The sequence below is a fragment of the Hippocampus comes genome, unplaced genomic scaffold, assembly GCF_001891065.2.
Source record: "Hippocampus comes isolate QL1 unplaced genomic scaffold, H_comes_QL1_v1.1 scaffold328, whole genome shotgun sequence".
NCBI classification, from domain to species: Eukaryota; Metazoa; Chordata; class Actinopteri; order Syngnathiformes; family Syngnathidae; genus Hippocampus; species Hippocampus comes.
In genome coordinates, this window is record NW_017841881.1 from 63,581 (window position 1) to 69,808 (window position 6,228).

At 45.8% G+C, this 6,228-nt stretch overlaps 1 protein-coding gene across 1 annotated transcript in view; it reads right to left on the minus strand.

Annotated features, from left to right (window-relative positions):
- LOC109509747 (multidrug and toxin extrusion protein 1-like) overlaps positions 1-2,199 on the minus strand; it is an 8,095-nt gene extending 5,896 nt beyond the window's left edge. Inside the window, exon 1 of the mRNA XM_019859586.1 lies at positions 1,854-2,199. The gene's annotated coding sequence lies outside the window, so the exon portion shown is untranslated. The remainder of the gene's footprint in view (positions 1-1,853) is intronic.
- Positions 2,200-6,228: the final 4,029 nt, after the last annotated feature.

Sequence of the window (6,228 nt, forward strand, 5' to 3'; positions counted from 1 at the left end):
GGAACAAAAGGGAGGGGGGGGGGAGGATGATGAGGAGGAGGAGGAAGGGTCGGCGGGGGCTTGCTGTCACCTGCAAACACTTGAGCTGCCTCCATTGGGGGCGAGCAATTTTGTGTCATTTGCACGTTTATGAGTGCAGGTGGGGGACAAAGAGCAGTAGGACAGGGAGGGTGGGGGTGGGGGGGGGCTCCGTATTTTGCAGCAAAAGATAAAGGAGCGACTGCAAGGATCAAAAGTAATCCAAGCTGGTGAGTCACAGGCCTTGTTTGAGCAACATTCCCGATAGTGATCAAAACCGCGGCCCGTCGAGGCAGCGTTGGCGTAATTTGCTTGGATGTGATTACGCCCTAATGAAGTCCTTGTCTGATGGGGGCATCACGGGAAAAGTGTCCAAAGTTTGCTGCTTCTACCGAAAAAGACGCCGTCGGCTTCCATTTGTCAGCCTGTGACTCATCCGCCTGACGAGGCGATGGCGTCACGCCCCCCCCCCGACTCTCCACCTCCCCCTTGCCCGTCGCCTCGTGACACGCCGTCCTCCGCGTGGCACCCTCCGCCGGGCCGTCGGCGGGGGTGCGATGCTCGGCGTTAATTCCGAGCTTTGTTGACTGAAGAGGCTCATTGACTGTGGCAGCTGCTTGACCTTGCAGAGAGGGCGGGCGGCCCGTTTAGCTCATTTTCACACCTTACCCTTCAGGGTGGGAGGGGCCTTTGTTCTGGCTTTAGGCTGCGAAAACACTGTACCAACTTTACAGGTGTTGCATTTAACCTGTTGGCGGTGCGCTTTCTATTTGCTGACGATTGTCAAAACAAATGGAGATGAAGGCTTTTCAATTCCCGACAATGCGATCGACAATGCTAAAATACAATGGAGGTTTCGCATCCATTTGTTGCATTTCATTTTAGCATATTAAAAGCGTGCTTTGAAAACCACAATCCAAATATGAATTATAATTTTATTGTTCATTGGGTGCATTTCCTTTCAGCGTATTAAAAAAAAAAAACGCTCTCTAAATGTAAAAACAAATCAACAAGAGTAAGTCTTGTTAAAAGTAAGTCTTCCCTTGTCGGTTAAGCAAATGCTAAAAATAATGCTGATATGAAGAGATTTTGCATCCATTCGACGCATGTCGTTCGAATGTATCAAAAAACACGCTTTCAAATCTGTTGTTGACTGTCGAAACACATCAAGGCGAAGGCATTTCCATTCTCGACTCGTAATGCTAATGCTAACAACAAAGCTAACACGAAAGGCAAATTTTTCCTCCATTTGATAAGTGTCATTTTAATGGACTGTACGCGTGCTTTCAAACTGATGGTGACTGTTGAAACAAATCAAGAAGACAAAGGCATTTTCTTTCCGCACTTGGAATGCTAACGCTAACACCAATGCTAACACAGGCACAAAACGACACCCCCGTGAGCCCACAAGTTTAGCCAACTGTTGCTGCTTCACTTCTGTAGATGTATCGACGGTAGATGTCGATAGCGCGCTTTCGAACTGCTGCAAAAGGGGTTTTGATTCCAATGCTAACGCGAACAACGCCGGTCAATTCAGACACAATTGCTCATGAGTCGAGTCATCTTAAATCCTGTAAGAGTCACGATGACGCTTTCAGACAATCAACTGACAGCTGTCAAAACAAATCAAGGGAGCAAAGGCGTATCAATGCCGGACGATGAACGGGAACGCGAACAACAAGGCTAACATTAAAATGAACAATCCTTCATTTATAATCCTGGTTGCATTCAATCGCGCCATGTTCATCGAAACACGGGTGTCTTGGTTATGGCTGAGGGCTGACTGTGTGACTCACTCACCCGCCGCATTGACTTGGCCGCCCTAAACGTCTTGAAAACAAGGAGTGCTTTTAATATCCCAGACATACTCCTTTTCGTCTGAATTTTTATGGTCGTCATTGGCTGCCTTTGTCGGATAAGTGGATGAACTTTCCAATCCTTGCCGGCAACGATGTAATCACATCCACTCGGTCGGTCACGTGACGCAGCTACGGTAGTCACTACAGAAGGCCCAAAAAAAAAATAAATAAATACTGTTGTCAACTATTGCATCTGCATTTTCTTCAAAGTGTGTGAGTCTTGCTTTGAAAGGTGTGCATCAGTCACTACAGTTGTCAACTACTGTATTCCAAAGCGGTTTTCTTTCTCTCTCTCCATCCACCTCATAAAGCAGCCTTGGATGTTTTTTTTTTTTTTTTTTTTTTAATATAAACGATCCAGTAACTCGGCGGGCTTTATCTGGAGTGCGCAGGATGCGCGGGTGATGAATGTGTGCGCGTGGCGTAACAAGATAACAGATAACCGGTATTAGAGACGAGCTAATGAGGGCTTTGAACCCGCCAGTGCATGCCGGGCCTCGCGGGACACCGTCCGTCCGTCCGTCCGTCCGCCATGGCTTGCGCCACGATTGCTAATATTGCCTTACGAGCTATTGCAGCCAAAACGGAATGTTTCATCAGGCGGCTCCCGGGGGGACGCTACGCAAGCGTCGTATCGCGGCCGCCTCGGTTCCAGCACGTCTAATCGGCCAGCGCGAATCAATTAAAGCACGAAATTTACTTCTGTGTCGCTTACCGTGTGGTGTTAGAAAAAAATAAATAAAATCAGTGATTCACACATTATTGTGAGAACCAAATGTATCAGTTTTCTATAGATGGGACATGGAAGACGATTCACTCATCAATAACCTATGTGGGTAAACATCAAAATCATTTGCCAGCGTCTTTTGTAAATGTCAAAGGCAATTTGAAGTCTTCGGCAAAAAGACAAGTTTGAAGGTAACTTCTGCGTTTTTGGACTCATCAAACATAATTTAGTCTTTGATGCTTTGCATGTACTGTTCAAAATATTGACCAAAAAAAAAAAGTCCAGTGTTTCATAAAAGCCACGGACTGTACATTCGATTAATCGAAGCCAGAGTTGTCTTGATGTTTATGAAAAGATGCAACCCATGAATGAACCGAGTCACTGAAAATGTGTTATTTTTGGCATTCATGAAAACACCAATCGTTCATTCGTCGAAGTTCAAATTGTCGTGATGTTTCCAAAAAGGCGTACGTTGCGGCTCGCTGATGAGCGCCTTTGAAGTTTATGAAACGTGACCGTCACAGCTGGAGCGTCTTCGGCGTGCGTGTGCGTGTCTGCTTCGCATTCCAGTCACAAGCCCCTGCGCGGTGCGCGCATCTCCAAGGCTACCGGTTTGAAAGCGCTTTTAATTTGCTGCCGCGCGCACGCGCGCCTCGCTGGATCTTTTCCAAACGCTCGACGACGCCCGAGACGACGAAAACACCTGGACGCTTAAATCACTCGCATGTAAAGAGTGTAACTGGGGATATGATTTAGCGTGCGCGCGCACGTGCGTGTCTGTGTGTGTGTGCGTGTGCGTGTGTACAGTGCGTGTAATTAAATGCGTAGCCCTTCTCCCCGCTATCTCCTCCTCCAGCCAGCGCCAGTGACGCACAAAGCGCAGCACCGCCATGAGTCATCAGGCCGCCAGCATCAGCGCCGCCCCTCCCTCCATCTTCCCTCATCCCTCGCACCCTCCCTCCTTCCATCATCATCCCTCCATCCATCCGCACATTCCCATGTAGCTTTGTTTTGACCGTCTTTAGCTCTCCAAAAGCTCAGCGAGCGGCAAAAGAGCGGCGAGCACGATTCGCCACCTGGCATCGCGATATGACTCATGCCGGCCCATCTTATCGACACTCACAGTAGGAGTGGAAAGAGGAGTCAGTGCAAAAAATAAATAAATAAAATTTAAAAAAAGTAACTTTTCGGCACGAGCGGGAAGGGGCACACTTTGGGGCGGATGACTCATAAATGTGCACCTCTACATTTACACACACACACACACACACACACACACACACACACACACACACACACACACACACACACACACACACACACACCGTGCAGAGAGGGTCACGCCCACTGTTCACATTGTGTTTTACACGTGCAGAGAGGGTCACGCCCACTTGTGCACTTGAAGATGGGTTTAAAAAAAAAAAATTTGGTGGAGTGGGTGATTACGCTAAAGGTTCCATGTTCGAACCCCCGCCATGTGCCTTTAGGTGTGCCGCTAGAGCGCGACTCATTGTGTGATGTTTTTGAAACTGGCTGCTCTTGTTACGCGGTTTAAAAACAAATAAAAATATTTGTCTAACTGGAAAAAAAAACACAAAAACAAAAATGGATAGCTTTGACTCCTAGAGCAACCTAAAATTTGATGCACAAGCATGGGGAGAACACGCAAACTCCACACAGGAAGGTCGCAGTTCAAATTCAAAACTATACCACCTGTGAACCGTGAGTCAAATGTGCTAACTCCCAACAATTTAATGGCCAAAATATATTTTTAAAATGCTTCAGATACATGTCAAACGTTCTGATTTATCGTTTACTAGCAGCTAGCTTGTGGACTAGCGGACTAGTTGAGTTAGCGAGCTAGCTTGAGGACCAGCAGCGGGCAAATTCGAAACTATACCACCTGTGAACTGTGAGGCAAATGTGCTAACTCCCATCAATTTAATGGCCAAAATGTATTTTTAAAATGCTTCAGATACATGTCAAACATTCTGATTTATCGTTTACTAGCAGCTAGCTTGTGGACTAGCGGACTAGTTGAGTTAGCGAGCTAGCTTGAGGACCGGCAGCGGGTTTTAGACATTTTATTTCTTCCAAGTTATTCCAATGTTGAATTTCTTTCACTGTATGTCAGTCAAAGATGCGAAATTTAAAGCTAATAAAACCGACAACCAACCTAATGCATATTTTTTTGTAAGCCTCAAAGACACCCATGTCACTGCTTTGTTGTCACTCGGAAAGGTCCCGGCAGGCACATAAAAACAAAATGAAACTACAGTACTTTCAAACCAGTAGCTTTGGGCAAGCGCGCACCACACTGGCTTGTGACTGGAATATGAAGCAGACGCGCGCACACACACACCGACGTTGAGAACAAGCCAGCTGTGATAGTCACAATGTTCTCACCCGGTGTGACGCGCGTCGGCATGGGGAAAAAGGTCATCGGTGTTTGCGCAGGACGTGGCGCGTTTGCGGTGTGTTTTACGACATGCGTGGATTTTATTGCGCACGGCGTCCTCTTCACAGTTTTGTCGTCAATTACGGTGACAAAAGGCTAGCGGCGAGAAAAAAAAAAAAGTGAGTCATCACCAGGAAAATCGAACGGAGTTGGAAATGATGCGGCAATCTGAATGTACGTAATTCTTAACGGCAAACCTCAAACACAATTTTGAGTCTTCCATCCAAAGATGATTTGAACGAATTCACATACCCCTTTTCAAAAATGTCAAAGACCATTTATAGTGTAACAAAGTGCACAGAAGTTTTCGTGAATGTCAAAAATAATTTTGATTGTGCTTTTGGAACTTTTTTTTTTTTTTGGGGGGGTAGAATTTAATGCATTTCCGTCTGTTTTTGTCAACATAAAAGACCATTCAGGTTGCTTTAGTGGTGTTTTGAAGCAAAATTGCAGTCTTTACACTCTTTGGTGAAATAGTAGGAGTAGTCATCAGGCAATTTTGAGTCATTGACAAATGTAATGGTTTGGTTTTGGGAATTGTCAGACACAATTTTGAGTCAGACAAACTTGACAATTCAGCCTTGTGGCCATGTTTTTGCACCCCCTGTAATCATGAAACACATTCATCAGTTTTTGGCGACCGTTTGCTAACGTTTGGATCATTAAAGGCGGCGACTAAAAATGAACAAAAACCGCAAATCAAGTGTATGCGCCTCGTTAAATCTCTAAAGTTCGAAATTCCAAGCCAATAGGCGGCATTGGTGTTTATTTTTCTCGGCTTTTGTTTGCCACGTTTAGCCTCCAATTATCCTCCAAGAGGTGGCGAGCTTCACTCTTCAACAAAAGGAGCAATCAGTCTCTTCTCTTCCTCCTCCCCATCGCGACCCTTTTCACTCCGCCGGATGGAAAGCGAGAAAAAAAAAATCCAGAGCTCCCCCCTCCAGCAAACGACGTCAGGAAAATGGCAGAGCGTTTTAGAGAGCCAGGCCACTGATTGGAGAGGTCACAGTGCCTAGTTCGCACAAAATCCAGAATTAAATTGAAACACAAAAAGTCAAGATGTTTGTTGTTTTAGGTTTGTTCCGTAATCTTTTTATAACAAGACGCGAAGAAATGGAGCAGATGAAAACCTGGCCCAAAAAAGTACAAGTAGTGCGAAAATTGAC